The sequence below is a fragment of the Papaver somniferum genome, chromosome 6 (assembly GCF_003573695.1).
Source record: "Papaver somniferum cultivar HN1 chromosome 6, ASM357369v1, whole genome shotgun sequence".
Classification (NCBI taxonomy): Eukaryota; Viridiplantae; Streptophyta; class Magnoliopsida; order Ranunculales; family Papaveraceae; genus Papaver; species Papaver somniferum.
The window spans coordinates 91,128,799-91,150,822 of record NC_039363.1 but is presented as its reverse complement, the minus strand read 5'-3'; the positions used below and the strand labels follow the sequence as shown (position 1 = coordinate 91,150,822).

General features: G+C 39.5%; 2 pseudogenes; one reads left to right on the top strand and one right to left on the bottom strand.

Moving 5' to 3' along the window:
• The first annotated feature begins 3,009 nt into the window (after nt 1-3,009).
• LOC113291068 lies at nt 3,010-9,654 on the top strand (annotated as a pseudogene).
• Nucleotides 9,655-10,064: 410 nt separating this feature from the next.
• Nucleotides 10,065-16,546, bottom strand: LOC113291067 (annotated as a pseudogene).
• Between the last annotated feature and the right edge of the window lie 5,478 nt (nt 16,547-22,024).

The following is a 22,024-nucleotide window of genomic DNA, read 5'->3' as shown; positions in this document are numbered from 1 at the left end:
ATTAAAGTGTATATTTGTTACCTTATACAAGACAAGGCCCCTAGTGACAAGGAACTCCATAGGAGGAATATCCCTTGCAATTGCAATCTACGAAAGTACAAATTCACTCATTTATGGAAAACTAAGTATCCAAATTCAAATCAGAATCAAGCTTCTGAGATATCAAGCTCAACACAAGTGAATTACTCATACGAAATACAAATCAATCGCAAAATAAACAAGAAATTAGAGAAATTCTAATTCCCACGTTCTATTTCAGTAGTATAGCTTTTTCATAAAAATCTCAAAATCAGTTACTAACAAAAAAGAACAAATTAAACTCCTATGAAAAATTTCATCAATCAGTTAACATGCATGTCAATTTCTCATAACGACAATCATATTACTCAACTGATTTCAAATAATTTCTTTAAATACAAATGAAACCACCAACCAATACAACATACTTCAGGTATAAAAAGAAAAATCCATTCAGATTATCAAAAACAATTTGATAATTATGTGATTATTATGGACTTACCTAAGATTGGACGTCAATTCATAACTTCTTCATCATATTTGACGGAATTAGATTATTAGGGTGTAAACGAACCAACTGAGTAAAGGGTTTTAACCGAGACCTTGAAAGATGAACATGAATTCGAGAAGAGTAAGGTCTAGGGTAAGCACTGGGAAAGGGTTTCTATGACTCTATGTTCGATTTGAGGAAGAAGAAGAAGAAGAAGAGAATAGAGATAGGTAGAAGAAAAGGCCAGTTTACATTATACCCCTAATATATTTTAAAATAACAAAAAAAATAGGCAGAAGAAAAAAATAATAGAAGGGTTACTTTTTTTATTTTTAATATTACACGGATAGGCGGGTAGGATAGGATAATTTCGAGCTTTACCCGTCATCCTATCCGTTTAACGGCGGATAAGAAACCTTTACCCATCACCCTACCCATCAAACGGCGGATAGGATAGAATACGGGTAAAATTTTGACGGGTAGGATAGGATATGCGGGTATGGGCAGGATATGTGCACCCTAATCAGGACTATGAGGTCAAATTTGTTGGGTACAGTAGTTGAAAAATTGATGTGACAGTAACCCTTAGATTAATTGGAATAACCTAATAGTCAGTTAAGAGTCTGATTTACACCAAAAAAATCAAACAGATACAGTATTAACTAACTAATTCAGTTTGGTATACATTTTGGTTTCTTGGTGATAATATAGCGAATCTCTTGTTTTTCTATAAGTTTTCCGCGCACTAAAGTTTTTCATATACCACAATCTTCCGATGACCATTGGCCATGGCCATGACTGTAAGATTACTTCACTATGTATAAACATACTACACCTTCATTTTTTTGAACTTCTTCAAAGTCTCATTTGTTTACCTCTCTTCTTCTATTAATTTCTTTCGATCAATAAAAACAGCAGATTAGATTATATTTTTTCGGAATTATGGTCAGTATACTGGTGAGCCATTTGAGTCGAGCTTGAGGCAGGCAGGGGCAGAGCTGTTAGTGGGGTGGGTGATACCATGGACCACCCGAACTTCCGAAATAAATTAAGTAGTACTGTTACACGTATAGATGAGTGAGAGAAAATAAATAGGCAGCCGTCAAATGAAAGGAATCGGCGGCAGTCGGAAGCAAAATCGGATGAGTTTGAATAGTACTATTTTACTCGCTAACCTAGCGTTTCCTTCAAGGGAGCCCTCCTGGGACAATTGTTTTGACAAAAGATTATAACAAATCCTAAGATCCTCTACATTACGTTACATCCTGTAGATATACACTCACGTGACGTGGCAACCAAATCCGCAGAATTTAATATACTTAAATGGTTTTATAACCCTTAAAAAAAGACAACATATATCATGTACATATAAAGTCTCACTCACAAATAAGTGATAACCACCGGGATTGAAACAAAAGTGTGCGTTGTAAAGAAAAAGAAAAAAAATTAACCGAGAAGGAATGAAATGAGGACTTGTTGTTGAAGTGTTTAGAAAGTTAACGAGGAAGACGAAGCAATATCGAAACGATGAAGTTCTTAATTTTCCGAAAATGGGTCATTTGTCCAAATATTTTTAAATCACAGTTTAAATGGACGAATAAAAATAGTTTGGGTGAAATGACCTAAATAAAAAAATAGTCATAGCTTAAATTTAAAAAATAACAAGGATGAAACTGGATACATCCTGTGTAAATTAAAAATAAGAAAAAATATTTGAAAATGGGCATGATGAAACTGATTACATCCTGCCTATTTTTATATTTTTGTCCATTTAAACAGTATCAAAATCTAACTGTCCATTTCATCCAGGAATCGTTGATTTTGATCTTTTTAATCAATTTTGTGTTTAATTTTAGAGTAGTCACGACTTACGAATATCTCGCTTTGCTTATCAGAAAAATGTCAATCATGATAAGTCGTAATCCTAAGGACAATAAGATTTGATTTGTCACATTCTTTATTATGATTTATGAATGTCAATCATGGCTTGGCCTAAGTCTACGCAAGCACACTTTGGTAAAGTTGTGTACCCATTTTTTATTATGAACATTATTTTAATGATATAGTCTCCGAGTTAAGATTACTCCATTTTGTTTAGATAATGTTCTTTTTAATTAATAAATTTTGAAGGTTAATGTTTGCTTAATCACGAGTAAGCTATTCCCAATTCCATTAGTGATGAGATGATCATAGAACGCTTCCGAAAAAAGCAAAAAATAGGAAAGGAAAACTATGATCTCATCGTATGCTTTTTAGCATGCATGTATGTTTTTTATTTTATTTTTAGCAGGTACAGGTATGGTTGAGCCTTCTTATTTTTGGCAGAGGATTATTCATATCTTCTTTTACCTTTAGCAAATACTAATTGATTTTCGTAAGATCATAACTTCATTTGCTTTTTGTTACTCTTTTTTCTTCTTTATTGTGTTTGATGGGAACTGCTATGAATTGCTTGCAGAAAGAAAGACCATAGTTAACTAAGGTACACGTTATTTTTCCACATGCACCACCCAACCAAATATTCTGGCTCCGTCACAGGCAGCAGCAGTAGCAATCAACATATTAGTAAAAAAAAGAAAGTAGCAGATGATGATGAAAATGAGCAGAAGTTGAGATGGTTAAGGTCACAAGTGATTGGAGATAACTTAGAATTTGAGACACCTTTTGGGAAAAGGAAACTAGTTTATGCTGATCATACTGCTTCCGGAAGATCTCTTCACTACATTGAAAATTACATCATTCAAAATGTCCTTCCATTTTATGGTAATTTGGTCACTAAACTTTTCTTTTCTCTCTTTTTGCATCCATATTTCACATCCGTTAATTAAAACATCCGATGACATGTTCACATACTAAAGCTTTTCGATATGGCATTAATCGCGCGAGATGATATATTAGAAAATTTTAAGCATTATGTCACTAATTCTAGTTATTATATATATTGAGCAGGAAACACACATACAAGTGATAGTTATGTGGGTAAATCCACAAGTAAAATGGTGAAGGAAGCGACAGAGTACGTCAAGAAATGTTTGGGTGGAAGTTTATATGCTGCCGTGCTTTTCTGTGGATCAGGAACCACTGCAGCAATTAAGAGACTACAAGAAGTACTGGGCATTTGGGTTCCATCATTCCTCAGAGATAAAATTATCCAGAACCAAATTTTAGAAAATGAAGAAAGGTGGATAGTTTTTGTAGGGCCTTATGAGCATCATTCCAACATCCTATCGTGGCGTCAAAGTTTAGCCGAAGTTGTAGAAATAGGGTTAGATGATGATGGTTTGGTAGACAGGGAAAGTTTGAGAGTTCAGCTTGAGAGATTCAAGTCCGAAAATCGTCCGATGTTAGGTTCATTCTCAGCTTGTAGTAATGTCACTGGGATAATAGTCGATACGCGTGCCGTCGCTTGTTTACTTCACAATTATGGTGCATTTGCATGCTTTGACTTCGCAGCAAGGTGCGTTGGTATATCTGCATGAGTTCCTTTATATATATGAATCGCTAAGTGTACCAGGGGCATGGGTTTAACTTTGAATGTCTTATGTCTGCTACAGTGCTTCCTATGTGGAGATCGACATGCGATCTGGCAAGGTTGACGGGTACGATGCTATTTTCTTAAGCCCGCATAAGTTCCTTGGTGGTCCTGGATCGCCAGGAATTCTCATGATGAACAAGGCCTTATATCAGCTGCGAAATTCCCCCCCTTCAACTTGTGGAGGAGGAACTGTCACTTATGTCAATGAGTTTAATCCGAAGGTAGTATTCTTAATTAGCTCTTAATTCAAATGTACATGTTATAATATTATGCTCGATATCGGCAGGACACGATATACTACGATGATATCGAAGAAAGAGAAGATGCCGGTACACCACCAATCATTCAAAAGATAAGAGCATCATTGGCTTTTTGGATCAAAGAGTACATTGGCTACAGCGTAATAGAAAATAAGGAGCTCTGCTACATATAAAAAGCTCTAAAGAAACTCCTCCCGAATCCAAACATATGGATACTAGGAAATACCAAGGTTAAAAGACTAGCCATCCTTTCTTTCCTAATTTGCCCGAGCACGACCAACACTGTAGCACATGAAAGGGAAAGAAGCCTTTTCATGTCAAGAGAGTCGGGGAAGCCTTCACACGGACCTTTTGCTGCAAAGCTCTTGAACGACCTTTTTGGCATTCAGGCTAGAGGTGTTTAATGGCAACTGCAAGATGAAACTTAGCTTATATAAAGACAACTCTCTTTATTGATGTTTAGAAAATCTCTCAAAACTAAACACAAGCTCTAATCTTGCTCATATGATCAAACCACAACTTTGGTGATCATATATATAGAATTATGAATTCCTTTTCCTACTCCTATTACCTTATTACATGTCTTTCCTTTTCTTAGAACTAGATGACTTCTAATTCCCTTAGGATTACATCAATTTCCTAATCTTGTCCTAACCAGCTTGTTACTGACTTCTATGTTGAAGTTTAACCAACATTCTCCCCGTTAAGCTTCAACCTTACCCGTGACATATCTTGTACTCCAATCAATTGTCTCATTTCTTCAAACTTGATCCGAGCTAATTCCTTTGTCAATATATATGCTTTCTGCTCAGTTCCTGGTATGTGTTCAACGTTGATGATCTCCTTCTCGATACATTCTCGTATGAAATGATACCTTTTGTGAATGTGTTTCGTTTTCCCATGAAACACTGGATTTTTAGCGAGTGCAATTGTAGACTTATTATCAATCTTGATAAGAACTTTTTCAGGTTCTCTTCCTTTGATTTCACCCAACAGTTCTTGAAGCCATATTGATTGTTTAGTTGCTTCTGTTGCGGCCATAAACTCAGCTTCACAGGATGAGAGGGCTACAGTGTCTTGCTTCTGTGAACACCATGTAATAGGTGCTTCACCTAGATAAAATATATGACCAATTGTACCTTTTCCATCATCTTGGTCAATATTATGATTGTTGTCACTATACCCAACAATTCCTTTTGATCCTCCTCGACCATACTTCAATCCCCAGCAGATTGTTCCTCTTAGATATCTCAATATCTGTTTTATTACATCACCATGAGACTTGCGTGGACTCTGCATATAACGACTTGCTACTCCCACAGAGAAACCCAAGTCTGGTCTTATGTGTAACAAGTATCTAAGGCATCCAACATTTCTTATATAACTTGTTGGATCAATCTCTGCTTGTTCTTGTGCCTTTGAAACTTTAAGTCCAAACTCCATTGGTATTTTAGCTGGATTACAAGTTTCAAGTCCTGCTTCTTTCAGAATTCTCCTTGCATAAGCTTCTTGTTTAATCTGAATCCCATCTAATCCTTGATGGACTTCTATGCCAAGGTAATAAGTGAGTTTTCCGAGGTCTGAAATCTCAAACTTTGATGACATTTCTCTCTTGAACTCATTGATCACCTTAAGGGAGTTGGCAGTCAAAAATAGATCATCTACATAGACTGCAATCACAAGAAGCGTTCCCTTTTCTTCTCTTCTGTATACTGATGTTTCTTTAGAGCACTTAACAAATCTGATTTCTCTTAAGATTTGATCTAACTTTGTATTCCAGGATCGAGGAGCTTGTCTTAGACCATATAGATCTTTTGATAACTTATAAACCTTATGCTCTTGTCCTTTTACTTCAAAACCTTCTGGTTGTTCAACATACACATCTTCTCGCAATTCACCATGTAAGAATGCTGTCTTAACGTCTAAGTGGTGAATTTCCCATGAGTTTGATGCTGCCTCTGTCTTATCAACTAGAAACCAAGTCTTGTTTCTGTTGATTGAAATAATTTCTTCTCTACATGCTTGTGTCCATTTAGTCGAGACCTTTGCTTCCTGAAAATTCCTTGGTTCATCATTAACAAAAGTAGCATTATCTCACATTCTTCTGCAGCTTGAAGAACATAATCCTCCAGATATTGTGGCTTTTGTATCTGTCTTGTTAATTTCGCAGTGGAATGGGTTGAGTTATTTCATCAATCTCTTCTTCTTCTTCTTCTTCTTCTTCTTCTTCTGCTTCTTCGTTATTCTCAGTGTTTTCATTATTATCTTCTTCTTCTTGATTAACATCATTGTTTCCATTGGTATTGATGATTATGGGTCCTTCGCCTTCATCAATTACTTGACCCCATCTCATGTGAAACATTCCTGGATCCCTACTTGGTCCATAATTAGTTTATTTCCAGTTCCAGTTTGCTTTTTCATCGAATACCACATCTCGACTCACTATCACTCTTTTCGTTGTTCGATTGAATAATCTGTAAGCTTTGGATCCAGGCTCAATTCCTAGATTCAAAAGAGTCTGAGATCGATCATCCAGTTTCTTAAGAGTTGCAGAATCAACTTTTGCGTATGCTTTGCAACCAAACACTCTTAAATGATCTATGTTTGGTTTTCTCTTTCGCAAACTTTCATATGGAGTCATGTCTTTCAGAGCTTTCGTAGGTATCCTGTTTATTAGGTATGTGGAGTGTCGTACAACTTCTCCCCATAGATAATTAGGTACCTGCATAGCCTTTAAAGAACTTCTTTTCATCTCCATTAGAGTCCTGTTTCTCCTCTCCACCACTCCGTTTTGTTGTGGTGTATATGGTGTAATATGACCACATAAATCAGCATGAAGAAGCTCTAATGGCTTTGAGGCTTTGAATGTTATTGCTTTTGGGAAACCTTGACGAGTTTGTTTCTCAACTAAACATGATTCACAGATCCTTGATTCATCGTTTATCTGTGGTAGCCCTCTAACCATCTTGTTCTGAGACATTGTCTTTAAAGTTCTAAAGCTTATGTGTCCTAACCTTGCATGCCACTTCCATGTCTGATCTTCCAGTCTCATATTCAGACACAATGGCCTTACAATCATGAGACTTATCTTGTAGAGTCTATCTGTGAACGTGAGACTCTAACTAAAAGTCTTCCACTTGGGTCATGAACTGTTAGATAATCTTGTCGCATTCTAACATCACATCCAACTTCTGTAGCTTGTACTAAACTTAGAATGTTGCTTTGTAAGTTTTGGATGAAGTAGAAGTTTGTGACAAGCTTCTGTTCTCCGGTCTTGCTCTGAAATAGAATTGATCCTTTCCCTTCAATTTCTACAGAAGATCCATCCCCAAACTTCACTTGTCCTTTGATTTTCTCATTTAGTTCAGAAAAGTAGTGTCTCTTACCAGTCATGTGATTGCTGGCTCCATTATCTAAATACCAGATTCCTTCTTCTCCATCCTTTGATTCGTAGTTCTTTGGTATTAGTTTCCCTTCGTTTAAGAATACAACTTCGTGCATGAAAAGAGTTGTATCTGCTTCCCTTGTTTCATTCTTGTTTGCTTCTTCCATCTTTTGTATTCTTTCAGGGAATATAGAGGAGAAGTGTCCTGGTTTATCACATCTGTAACAAATAATGTTTGATCTATCATTCTTTTCTTTCCCTTGGTTTTGATCATTCTGACTTGTTGTTCTATCTTGTGAGTTAAACCTTCCCCCCTTCCTTGGCCTCTGTTTACTCTACCACCTCTTCCACGACCTCTTCCTCTTGTCGCTGAGTTTTGTTGGTAAGAGTTTGTGTACAAGAGTTTTCCTTGAGTTTCTCCATTGTTTTCTTCATCAAGGATTCTCTCTTCATATGCTTTCAATCTTCCAATTATATCTTCATAGCTAGTCTTCTTTAAATCTAAGACTTGTTCGAGAGAAGCTATGATATGAATATACTTGGATCTTGGTAGACTGTTGAGAAACTTCTTTACCAGTTTATCTTCATCAATGAATTGTCCAAGTGACGCAGCTTTTGAGGCTATCTCTGATAGCTTTCCTGCTAAGCTATCAATAGTATCAGTGTCTTTCATCTTCACTCTTTCAAATTCAGACATTAAGGTTTGCATACGGGCTTCTTTAACTCGATCAGCTCTGAGATTACGTGCCTTTATTGCATCCCAAATTTTCTTTGAAGTTTCCTGTTCACCAACTTGTAGAACAAGACATTCTGGTATTTCTTGAAAGAGTAATCCAATGGCAACATTGTTTTTGTCTGGATCCAATGTACCAGGATCAATTGTTTCCCAAACTTTGTAGATTTTCATCAGTACCTTCATTCTCATGGCCCATACTGTGTAGTTTGTGGCGTTGAAGATTGGAACTTGTATTGATGGTGGCGTGAACAGTTTTGCACCCACAATGGTGGTTTCGTTTTCCATGGCTCAGAAACAATCTCTGATACCAATTAATGGCAACTACAAGATGAAACTTAGCTTATATAAATACAACTCTCTTTATTGATGTTTAGAAAATCTCTCAAAACTAAACACAAGCTCTAATCTTGCTCATATGATCAAACCACAACTTTGGTGATCATATATATAGAACTATGAATTCCTTTTCCTAGTCCTATTACCTTATTACATGTCTTTCCTTTTCTTAGAACTAGATGACTTCTAATTCCCTTAGGATTACATCAATTTCCTAATCTTGTCCTAACCAGCTTGTTAGTGACTTCTATGTTGAAGTTTAACCAACATTGGTTGTGCCTGTGCTGCACCCTACGGTAACCATTTGCTTGGTGTAGATGAGAATCTTTCCCTTTCCTTTCGAGCAACTATTCAAAAGGTATTTTCAACTGCCTAGTTACGGGGGGCACTATATAGAATGACATTTTCAGCTGTCTGATCATCATTTGATAATGTTTTGATCCCTTTCATCTGCAGGGTTACCTTGGTGTAAAACCTGGAAGGACAAGAATCAGCTTCACATATTACATGTCAAATGAAGAGTTCGATTTCATACTATTAGCTCTAGAATTCATTTCCGTTTACGGTAATCGGTTCCTTCCATTATATAGTTTCAATTGGAAAACAGGGGAATGGACATTTAGAAGCAAATCAGTCAAAGACAGCTTAATGGGAGACGATCATCATAACCTTGTACAATTGATTGACAACTTGTCATCCACTAGTAAGAAACTAAATGACAACTGCATAAGAAAGTTGGACGGATACAAATCCAAGAATGATTTTCAAGGAACTGAATCTTTTACTATGTCCTTAAACGATGCTAAGGGCATTGCTGATTCTCTCTTAAATTTCTGTCATGAACGTAAAGTTCCGGTCGATATAGATAGGAACCTTGTATATTTTGCAATCTGAATATGCATTTGCATTACTAGTTAATCCGAAAAAGGTCTATGATTTTGTGTCACTAAAGATGTATAGTTACCGGTATTAAAATGTGCCAAAAGGGCTAAAACTTAAATAAACCAATTTATCCAAATTCGTGTATTTACTCATGCATTTTGGTTATCTAATCAAAGCTCCCGTTACAAACTTCGCTATTATAGAACTTTAATTCCAACACTCAAGTTACACTTACACAGCTCTCTCACACACTCTCAGACACACTTGTGTTCGACACATACAACAATTGTATCACCAGAGGATAGTTGTCATTGTGATTGTCACATCATCTCTGCCTGTGTTTATGAGCCAACATAGATGAAATATTACTATAGATCCATACGAGTACTAGCTTTATTCTTTTATTCATAATTGTGATTCTTTTAAAGACACCTCTTCCATCTCCCAAGCTTCTCATTACCCTGCAAAAGCGCAAACAAGGAGTTCTAAAATCCCTAGTAAAGGCATCTTTGAGTGATGACATTCAGGTATGTCATACGCTAGTTGTGCCTGTACGGCACATCAAGGGGTATCCAGTATGCTATTACGGTATCAAGTTTGGGGTTATGAAATATATATCGCATACCTTTCGGTGTCCTACAGCCAGCTCGTAATCTATTATAGAAGTCGCCTTGAATCCCCAGGGATGCAAAACCTCTTCATAACTGCATGCAGATACATGTAAATATTCATAAGTTACTCAGATGATACCAACAAAATATTAACACTAATTTACTTAGTTCAAGCTATTGAACTAAAAGAAAATAAATAAATTGAGTTTAGAAATTACTCGGCCGCAGAAACTTTATAAGGTGGACCAACACCACGTTCATCAGTCTGAAACTAAAAATAAATAAACATTCTACTGTTAAATTTTAAAGTATGTAAGATTTTCAGATTTGCATTTAGTTTCTAATTTTCATTGAAGTCAGACATATGTTTCAGGCAGTAAAATGGGTCCTTTCTCTTACAGGAAACATTAGAGTTATGAGCTCTCCATCTGGTTTCAACAGCTCATGCATTTGTGTTCCCCAAGATGCTCTCATGGGAGGTTCAATTGCACAGAAAAACCTACAATGCTCCATATATTATCGTCATTAGTAACATGGAGAAATTCACTGAATGAAAGAAGTTGATAAATTATTGACTTACGTATAATCAAAAATGAGATCAAATTTCTCAGTTGGACGCCAAGTGAAGAAGTCCGCCTCTATATAACTCAGAACATTTTGCATTTGGTGATGACGTTTTGATACAAAAGAATTCAGATCTAAAAAAAGCAATGTGCTTCTGTAGAATGAAGGAGCCAATCAGATTAGAAGCAGTCATCCATGCATGAATATACATCTAATTATGCCCCGTATGCAAACCTTACCTGTCTTGCTCTCTTAAGGCCATTTTCCGATAAATCCAGGCCTACAACATAGCGTTCAGGGTTTGCAATTGCAATTACGTCGTGGCCCTGCCAGTTTGAATATTCAGTAAGCGGCAAACTAGATAAGAAAAGGAAAAATATCTGTGCTGGCTGGCACATTCCAAAACTCAAATTTGAGTATCGTTATGATTAACCTGGCGGTGTGATAAAAATTCCTTAACAAATCAAGTTAAACTGCGAGGTGTAATATGTAAGGAAACGTGGGTTTCCTAGTTTAGGTTAAATTCTTAGTTTGAGTTAATTACCATATTAAGATGGGATACCTAAATTGATCATGGTTTCTTAATATGAGTCGGTTTCCTAATCCAAGGAGGCCAAGACTTGGGAACCAAGTTTGTGACTCCTATATAAGGAGCTCTAGGCTAAGTGTTTTAGTCATGTAATCCTCAATGTAAATCTCGTAGAAATGTGAGGGATTCATCCCACCTATTGAGGTGGTTATGTGAGAGACCTAATGGTGGAAGGAGTACATCATTATGGTGTTTATGGGATACTTATCGATGTTGGAAGATATGTCGTTATGGAGTATTCGTATGGAAATGTTGGTAAGACATCTTTTTGAGGAGAAGATCATCTTGGTGCTGCTGGATTAGATTATTGGTGTTGAGATAAAGGCGTCCATGATAATCTATATCAGGGTGTGCAGAGAAGATCGTCTCGTTGTGGTAAACATTATCTCGTATGGGTGAAGATGCTACTTTGGATCTTATAGGTTGCTTGTGAGAGTTCTTATGTTCGGTCACGTTGTGGTGAGTCGATGATTGATTTAGTCAATCAGTTGTGTAATTCTCAGTGGTGATTCTATAATGAATAAAGAGGTTGTAGCCGTTTGGTGGATGTAGACAATATTACACACATTGTGTATATTGTTGAACCACGTTAAATCCGTGAGTACTTTACTTCTTGTTGCTTTGTTTACGGCTTGCATCTATGTGGTTCTCTTTCTCTTCTTCTTATCCTAGATCATAGTAAGGTTCATGGAGCAATCCGAGAGATCAAGTGTTTCTTGTTAGCTAACATGTTTCCGCAAGATTAGCACGTAGATGGCTCTGAACCCCAACAATTGGTATCAGAGCGATCCAATTGTCCCAATAATTGGTATCAGAGCGATCCAATTGTCCCAACAATTGGTATCAGAGCTATAGGTTGCGTAGAAGATTCGAAGAGATAAGTTTTGGGTTTTCTTGATTTGCAAGAAAAATTTGAAGACGAAGGATCTGGTTTCATCAAGTATGTAAGGATTTGATGTTACAGCTTCCGAAGATGCATAGTTTGATGTTATCAAGTACGTGTAGGATTTGATTTCATCAGTTTTGGATACAAAGCAAAGTAAGCGTACTTCTAAAAGAATGAGATTATATCAGGTGATCTACATTCGATATGGTCAAGATGTTTATGGTGCTCTACGTTGGAGATTTGACATCGATACTTATTGGAGCATAAATCATTTACATGGATTCAAGTAAGTTTATTTATTCTCTGTACTTCGTACCATATTCTTGTGATCTGTTTGAAAGACATGCGTAGATTGGTTTTCAATTAATCGGTGTTTGCTTGGAATGACACAAGAAGCCAAGAATATCGTAGTTGGGATACAAATATTGATTTGTATGTTTGTGGAAGTAAAGAAGGAATATAAGCATGTCAAAGTCTCATTATTATTCCAAACCAAGGAAACAATAATTTGGTTATCAATCGTCAATTGGATTATGTTGCTGCTTGTATTTAACCTGAAGTTGAAAAATATGAAGATGGATTCATACTCGTTCTGCCTTATTTGTTTGTTACAATAAGGATATGGGAAAATCTCGTTGTAGGTTTCGTTTTGGAAGTATTGTCCGTTGGCCAGGGTTTGATATGTTCCACTTGTGAAGAGTTTGATTTCAGTCTTAGTATTTGAAGTGTATGGTTATAAATAAGTTGCAGGACGTTGATCGTTGGATGAGATGTGATATTGGTTGTGGTGGAGCTATGGATTATTATTATTGTATAAGAAGCAGTTTGTCGATACAGTTTGTTAGGGTTTGTTTGTCTGTGTTGAAGTTTGACATTGTGTCGGGTAGAACAATGTTTTCTGGAGTTTCTCTCGTACTGTTTCTGATGGAGAAGCTGAATAGTTTGTGATATTTTGATTCTTGTCGACGACGTTCTGTCGAAGAGTTGTTTTTGTTATACACCATTTGAAGTCGATCGGAGCTAGTTGAAGTGCAAGACCGTTGTGAGAAACAGGTTGGTCTATTTGTGTTGCGGATACGTTCCTACTTTGGTGAAGACTCGTTATGAGGAATTAAAAAGGTATCGCTTGGACACTTCAAGAGTTTAAAGAATAAAGATACAATACTACAATGTGTATGGTGGTGTGGCTAAGGAATCTAGCACATACTACTTGGAGAAAACACGGTGCATGAATTCGAGTGGTCTACAATTTCGGCGTGTTTTTCCATCAACCTTTTATTATGCATTGGTTATTTGATTTCCCGATGATCAGTATGAGACTTTCTGTTGGAGAGAGCAACATTATAGGAATGCTGATATTTTGGGGTTTGCTCATCTGCTATAGTTATTGAAATTGATTTCAATAGTGACGGAGCCTGTAGAGATGAAGATAAAGATTTCTATTGAGAAATTTGGTTCAACAACGAATATAGTTTTCGTCAAGTTATTTTCTCTACGAATCATGGGAAGATAAACACAACAGCGTCTTGAATTGCTTGGAGATTGAGGAAGTTACCGAAGGTTTCAGATTATGGCTGGGTGTGATTGGGTCTTTGTGTAAAGACGGATTATCAGATTTCGAAAGTTGGTGTACGTTTTTGGAGCAATATTGGTAAAGGGATATGCATAAGACAGAATGTGTGACTTTATGCATTGTTACGAGGGTAGCAGTGAATTCTTCGACGATGGTCACAGTTCTATCCGAGTCCAATTGTGTTGTGGTTTGACTGTCATGAAGTCGAAACTACATACTTGCTATGAAATTAATAAAAGACTATCTTGACAATTATGCCTGTAAAAGGACATTGTTGTCAAAGCCCTTTGAGGTTGTTGAAGTGGTGAAGATGATTGGTGTGTCAGCTGCCGAAGTCTCTGTGAAGTTGGAGACGTGTTTTGTATGTATGCAATTGTTCAATATATGATGAGCTTTTTGAAGGAGTAAAAACTCAATTGGTTATATATGGTCGTAGAATCATGATTTAGTCGGAGATAGGCTCGTAAAGCAAGATTCATATATATGAGCTCGAGATTGGCACGCAGTGGCAATGATCCATGTATTGGTTGTATTTGATGCCAGTTAGAATCATGCTCAATATGCTTTGGTACATACAAGATAGTTAGTTTCTTGGAAGCTAACATGGAGGCTGATTTATTATAAACTAACCTGAAGTATTTCGTTAACTCGCTTTCGTGGACATGCTCGTGGAAAAGAGCAAGTATGTGATCAGTTGTTTAAAAAAGCAATTGACTCGGCTGGAGTTTAGAAACTAAGATGAAGACTATGGTTATGATAAGGTAATGCTTCGGCATACGCATGAAGGCTATTGTGGTAGTTTTATTTGTTGATCGATTAGTTATGGATGTCAACCCTAACGGATGTGGTGCGCAACTTGGAGTTAGTGGCTTAGAAGAGCGGAACATTAACTTAGGTGGAGCAAGGAAGGCCAAGACGGAGCTATGTCCGTAGTATGGAACAAGTTTGAAGGTTGCGAAGGCTCAAAGGCGCATAATGACTGTAACTAAGTTCGATTGGTAGCATATGAACAACGATCGTGTATGGTCTGATTGAGTTGGCATGCAATACACTATAATGATGTCAATCAATGTGGAGTTGTGAACAGAAAGGAGTAAGGTGTATTTTCTCAAGATGGTCAGGATTTTTCACCATGGTGGAGATTTGTACAATCACCGGTAGGTTGGAGTGTTAAGTCTAAGTTGGTGACATTCAAGTTTGGTTTGCTCTCTTCTGGTGGAGGTTCTATGGAACAAGTTTGGGTGAACTACATTTCGGTTTGATTCCTATTGAGGATATGTAGGCAACCAGTGATGGTGCAATCGATGTTCAGAGATGGAGGGATAACAGTTGATCGTCTCATGCATGAATGCATGATCCGAGGTGGATAATTTTAAGGAAATGTAGGTTTCCTAGTTTAGTTTAAATTCTTAGTTTGAGTTAATTACCATATTAATATGGGATACCTAAATTGATCATGGTTTTCTAGTATGAGTCGGTTTCCTAATCCAAGGAGGCCAATACTTGGGAACCAAGTTTGTGACTCCTATATAAGGAGCTCTAGGCTAAGTTCTTTAGTCATGCAATCCTCAATGTAAATATCGTAGAGATGTGAGGGATTCATCCCACCTATTGAGGTGGTTATGTGAGAGACCTAATGGTGGAAGGAGTACATCATTATGGTGTTTATGGGATACTTATCGATGTTGGAAGATATGACGTTATGGAGTATTCGTGTGGAGATGTTGGTAAGACATCTTGTTGAGGAGAAGATCATCTTGGTGGTGCTGGATTAGATTATTGTTGTTGAGCTAAAGGCGTCCATGATAATCTATATCAGGGTGTGCAGAGAAAATCGTCTCGTTGTGGTAGATAATGTGGTAAACATTATCTCGTATGGGTAAAGATGTTACTTTGGATCTTATAGGGTGCTTGTGAGAGTTCTTATGTTCGGTCACGTTGTGGTGAGTCGATGGATTGATTTAGTCAAGCAGTTGTGTAATTCTCAGTAGTGATTCTATAATGAATAAAGAGGTCGTACCCGTTTGGTGGATGTAGACAATATTACACACATTGTGTATATTGTTGAACCACGTTAAATCCGTGGAGTACTTTACTTCTTGTTTCTTTGTTTATGGCTTGCATCTATGTGGTCCTCTTTCTCTTCTTCTTATCCTAGATCATAGTAAGGTTCATGGAGCAATCCGAAAAATCAAGTGTTTCTTGTTAGCTAATATGTTTCCGCAAGATTAGCACGTAGATGGCTTTGAACCCCAACAATTGGTATCAGACTGATCCAATTGTCCCAACATAATACACTAAAGTTGTAAAGACAAGTTTGAAACTCACAGCCCCACATCCAGGCACTAGAACTCTGCCTTTGGGAAGAGTTTCGTTCTCAAGAAGTTATAGAGGCATTGGCTGACCCAAATCCCATGGTGTCACTCCTTGCTCCCAGCACTTGTTCCAACCACCTGAAAAGTCCAAAACAAAACCACCATTCTCAAAAAAACAACGGAAGCTCAACAGCTTACATGGAAACTAAATTGAATCTACCCATATATATACATATATCTCTCAATTTGATGAGCACAATTGTTACCTGCGGGGTACTCATGTATGATACTCGGCATTTTTTCTACCTTGGAACTAAATATTGCACAGTTATTTGAAGGATCTTCTTCTCCTCTTTGTTCTGCCATTTTTGGGTGTGTTGTTGTGTCATGGAAATGAGGGTTCATTTATAGGGAAAAGGCCCCGGCTTGGAGGGCATATTTATTGCTAGTTGTGTGGACACACGAACTACGTGGGGTTCCGAATGCCCACAATCAATCGTTAACGTCTAAAGAGACTACGATGATGATACCCTGATGTGGATTCATTGGCTCAAAACCTTCGGGTTTATCATGGCCTCCTCCAACTTCCCCGTGCGTGGCGATCATGCATGGGATACAAGTATTAAAGGAAAACAAAACATATAAGCAAATACATGCGGAGCTAAATGAATGTAAAGTGCTGAAATGTAAATAAGACCAAGGTTTACGTGGTTCAGCACTAAGGCCTACATCCACGGGGTTTGTTGTTCTACTATATTATTCACGGTTACATGAATAGTTGAATGACTTTGGGTTTACATATTTCTCTCCACTAAGGGATTAACTTACCCTTACTATTCTCTCTCTCTCTCTCCTTCTCTCCTGATGTTTTTTCGATCCCCTTCCTCTTTGTGGAGATTGGGTATTTATAAGGTTGGAACGTGGGACCCATCTCTGAAGACCGTTGGAACCTTATCTTCTCGTGTCCTTGCGTCCATCACGGGGAGGTCTGCGTTTCCCCCTCGATCCCGCGGAGGCATCTTCGCTCGTTCCACAGGTTGGTCGACACGTGCACTGCTCAGAGTGTTTAATGCGGGTAGTTGAGGGGTCTGCTCGTGTCAGACAAGTGTTTTCTGCCCCTGTCAGTCCGTGTCAGCTAACTTTCTCTCCACCGTTGATCTTGGCCCCTCTTCTGGGGATGAGATAAAGCAACTCCTAGGGGTTTATTTGGTGCTTCGTGACGCATCATGTTTTGATGTTTTGGCTTGCATGCTTTCCACGTACCTTTCTGTATACACGTGTCTGATAGTGAGATATATGTGTACACAATTTGCCCCTTTTCTTCGGGCTTAAATGGCTAATGGGTGCCTTGAAGAAAAACTATCGTCGCACATTCTTCTCACTCCTAATAACTTCTCCTAGATACTTGGGCACGTCTTTTATTCGTGCATTAACTGCTTATGTAACGGGCACGTTTTCCTATTTCTCCCTTAATTTCCTCTTTTCTTTCGGGTATTTTAAGGATAGAGAGGAAATTTAATTTCATTCTTCCTAAACACTCTCTCAGTTCATTCTTCCTTTAAATTTCCTGCCTTCCTTCATTGAACCTGTGACCTTAAATTCTTTGTCAGTCTTTATTGCACCTGTGATCTTAAATTCTGTCAGTCTTTATTGCACCTGTGATCTTCCCCTGTTCGTTTCTTCTACTTGCTGTTTTTTCCGGTGAGTTTTTCTTTTCTTTATTTCACTGTTTTATGCCGTGTTGATTTGTGAATTTTCTGCTACTGTTGTTCCTTGTTTGTGATGAAGAACTTTTTCTGATGCTTGCATACTAGTTTGCCCCTGTTCTTCATCTTAAATTAAGGAAGCCATTACTTCGAGGGTGAAATATTGAGCATGTATCCTAATTTTAGGGTTGCTATGTTATCTTTGTTGTATTGCTATGGATGTGTTTTTTGATTTTTGGTTATCGTGTGTAACTTGTTCTTGATTTTATTCTTTCCGCAGCCATGTCTGACCATCCGCGGCCTACTTATGAGACTCCTGATTCTAGGTTGTCTAGATCTCCTCAGCGTCGAGAGTCTCAAGATGATGTTCGTCGGAGTCGAGTTTCTTCTGGAGCGAAAGCCTCGTCCTCTAGGGAAGAGATTCCTCGATAATTCCGTCTGGTTCACGAAGAGTCTTTATCATCAATGGTGCGTCCTCGTGTGAGATACTAGGAGTACGCAGGCTCCGCCCCGCGCTGTTGCTTTTGACGTTCCTCCTTACGTTCGTTAGTGCCCGAGCATCATCTACGGTCTTCTCCAACTTTTAAAGGGAAGAATACAAGGGTAGCTCCTAGGGTTGAATCTTCAAAGAATCCCCCCGTGAAGAGAAAAGCTCGAAGCGTTTGTTAGTTCATCCGGCCCCGCCGAGGAGGATGAGGCTGCTCCCTTGATACGCAGTGTCTCTGTTAGCAGGAAAAAAGTAACCTTCAAGCATATCGATCTTGAAATATTCAAGGAAAAGCATGAGCTTCAAGCCTTCGGGGTTCGTTTCTATGCCCCGAGGATGATATTACGTATGAGCTTATCTCCAAGTACGAATTCGATGAATTTCATTTGTTAACGACGGTTGGGGCATTCGAGGCTGGTCTGATGCTGCCGTTGTACAAATCGGTGATTCCTTCTACTACGACGTGCTCGCTAGTCGTGAGGGTTCTTCCACCAATACTCATAGCCGTTCCGTATCCCAACTATCGGGGAATTATCTCCGCGCCCTGAAGGAATGCTATCTGCGGAGTAAGGGGGAAACGTCGATGACTTGCTACGTCCCCAATCCCTGGAGAAGGAATGGTATACTCCTGAGAATTTCAATAACTCCTTCGGTGATTACGTCAATAGTAGGAATCGCAAGCCGTGGAGTGTCAGCCTTCGGAATCTCCCTGCTCCTCGAGGCGAGATTCGTCTGTTAAATGAGGTCAGCGATGCCAAGCTGAAGTATGTTCCTGGCACGGAGGCGTCCAGTCGTCGGAAACTCTTCCCCGCGCGAGAAGGATCAAGCGCGATCATGACTACGAGTGGCACGCCACTTATCGAGATAGTTGGTCCGTGGGCTTACGGTTGGATTCCTGGTCCCCGCGGTGGCGGCCACCGAGAATAGTAAGCCGCGCGAATCTCCTCCTGTTCGCTATGGAGATTTCTGCCCCTGGCGTCTGAACTTTGCGGGCATGAATTTTCCTTATGCCCTGGACGTCGTAGAGGGAGACGAGGATGGTTCCGGTGCTATACTCCAAAGAATATCTCAGCTGCTCAGGTACGCAGATTCTAGCTGCGCTTCTTTTTAACTTCCATCAGACGGGAAAAATAATTCTTTTGTGGTGTTGGTTTCAGGTATTGAAGAAGAAAAAGATTAGGCCGAAGCAGTCTTCTACTACGGTGATGGGCGAGGTTGAGGCCCAAGAAGAAGTTACTAGTCCAGTGAACGAAGAGTTTGCTGAGGACGAGATTACAGATGGGGAGGAACGTACTGGTACCTCCCCTATCAATGTCGAAGAAGAGGTCTTCGCTGGTCACGCTGGTGATGAAGGAAGGAACAAGTGTGGTGGCGGATGATGTTGTCATCGGGGATGTTTCCGTCCCTGCTGGTGATGTCGCGGATACCCTTCCCACTTCTCAAGAATTTTCTTTCGATCGGATGTATTCCACGGGGGAGTTCTTTGACGAAGCCCTCGATTTTCCCGAGGACTTCTCTTTACTTTCCCCAATGATGATTGGGATGTTCTTGGTGGTGATGGTAATGGGGATGCTACTGTAGAAGATGTTGGTGCGGAGGAGCCTGCTGTGCATGTAGGCGCGGAGGAGCATGCCAACATTCATGCTGAGGGGGTCGAGTCAGAGAAAGGAAAATCTGTTGTTGACGCGCCCGCCGATAGTCTTCCCCAGTCGCCGACGTCTGAGGGTGAGGACGCCATCATGATTGGTTTAAGGAAAGAATCTTCTGTTTGTCTCTCATCCCGCTCCTGTGGTTGTGGGGAAAAGGAATCAACCGCGTATACCCGTCGCATGATGGAGATGTCTTCGAAGGCGCAGGTGTCTGAAGCCTGGGGAAAAAGGTTGACTGTTCCCGAAGCTACCCTCGTGCCGGAGCCTCCTACTTCCGTTGCCGATATGATGGCTATTGCGCCGGGTATCAATATGGCTTTCCGCAGCAGCGTGTGCTGGAGGTAAATTTTCGTACATCTTGTACGTGAGATCGACGCTTCGGTGAATAATGTTTTGTCATCTTGATGTGTAGATGATGAGGAGCGAGCATTGCAACCACGTGCTGTATCAGTTCTTCAAAGCGAAATCTCTGAAGCTCGAGGCTAAGCTTCGTCACGGAAAAGGAATTATCTGCGGCTGAGGTGGAAATAGAAGAGCTGAAGAAAAGCCTTAAGGAGAAAGAAAAGCTGGGTGAAGCAGAGGCTGATCTTCGTTCAGAACTTGTTGCAGTGCGCGCTGAGTTAGAGCAAACTCGTAGCCAAGTTTCCACTTTCACAGGTTTGGTTCTTTTCCCTCGCCGTATGTCGTCATTCTTTTATCTCTTAGTTGTTCTGTCTGAGTCTCCCCACCCTATGTCCAGTGGGTGGCATCCCCGAGCTGATATGGCTTCGAAACGAAAGAGCTCGGCAAAAATCTCGTATTAGAGATTTGGTTGAGAAGATTAAGAGTGAGGCTAGAAATGGGATGCTCGGGCTGAGTATGGCGCGCGCGGCATGTTCAGATGGTCGACATGCAAAATCTGTACAACCATGATCGTGCTTTATTTGGCACACTGCTGTGGACCAGTGATAATCTGCGGGAAGCCCGTGAGCGTACTTCCTTGTTGGAATCTAGGATTCAGCTATTGGAAGAAGAATTACAGACGGCGCGGTCCATTCCTCTTTCAGGGGTCCAAGATAATATGCTTGGTCTTGCCAGGGAACGAGATGATGCTCGTGCTGAAGTCTACGCTCTCAGCAATGCTCTTTCCGCGTCTCGTGCCGATGTAGCCGTCTTGCTGAGTCTGAGAGGAATCTTGAAGTGTGCATGTATACTCAGCAAAGGGGTCTCAGAGATAAATAAAGAGGTCGACCACCTTCGTCATATGGACTCGATGAAGCAGGTAGAATTAGATGCCTGTCAATTTACTCTCACCAACCTTCAACTAGACTATAAGAAATTATCCGCGGAATATGATCATCTTGATGAAGCGCGAGATGCGGTTGTTAATGAGTATGAAGAGGCTTCGGCTTGTGTCGAAGGTATAATCCCAATTCATCGAGTGTGATCTTGTTTTTTTCTACGCTAACTCCGTGGTGTTGTCTTTTTCAGAGCTCGAGGGACGCCTTCGCGTCACAAATGAAGAACTTGAAAAGGCTCAATCTTCCTTAGCACAGCAAGAGGAACAAACCAATCACTTCAAGAATTTAGCAGCCACCCGCGAGGAGGCCGTTGGTGCTGCTTCCAGAGAAGTGAATCGGCTATCTTCGTTATTATCCCAAGCCCAACAGCGGACAACAGTTATTAAACATAAGGCTCGTTGTCAATTGGCTGAGGAGACGAACAAGATGCTGGAGAGGATAGAACTTGGCCTAAGGAATGAACATGGTCTCGTGAAGAACTATCCTCGTCGTCCCGTTCCTTGCATTGCCCAGCTCCTCGGGCCCCTCTTCTGGTGGGAGCGTCCCATCAAGTCTTCGGAAATCCTGACGACGGGACCGCCACCTAGGTAGAGATCGCAGCGTTCTGTAGGGTCCGCGGCATAATTATATTTTTTTGTAACATGTAAAAGGAATGTTTTTTGATTGTGTATCCTTGGCTTTGGCCGTTCACTTCTTGTAATCACCCTTTATGAAATGAATCC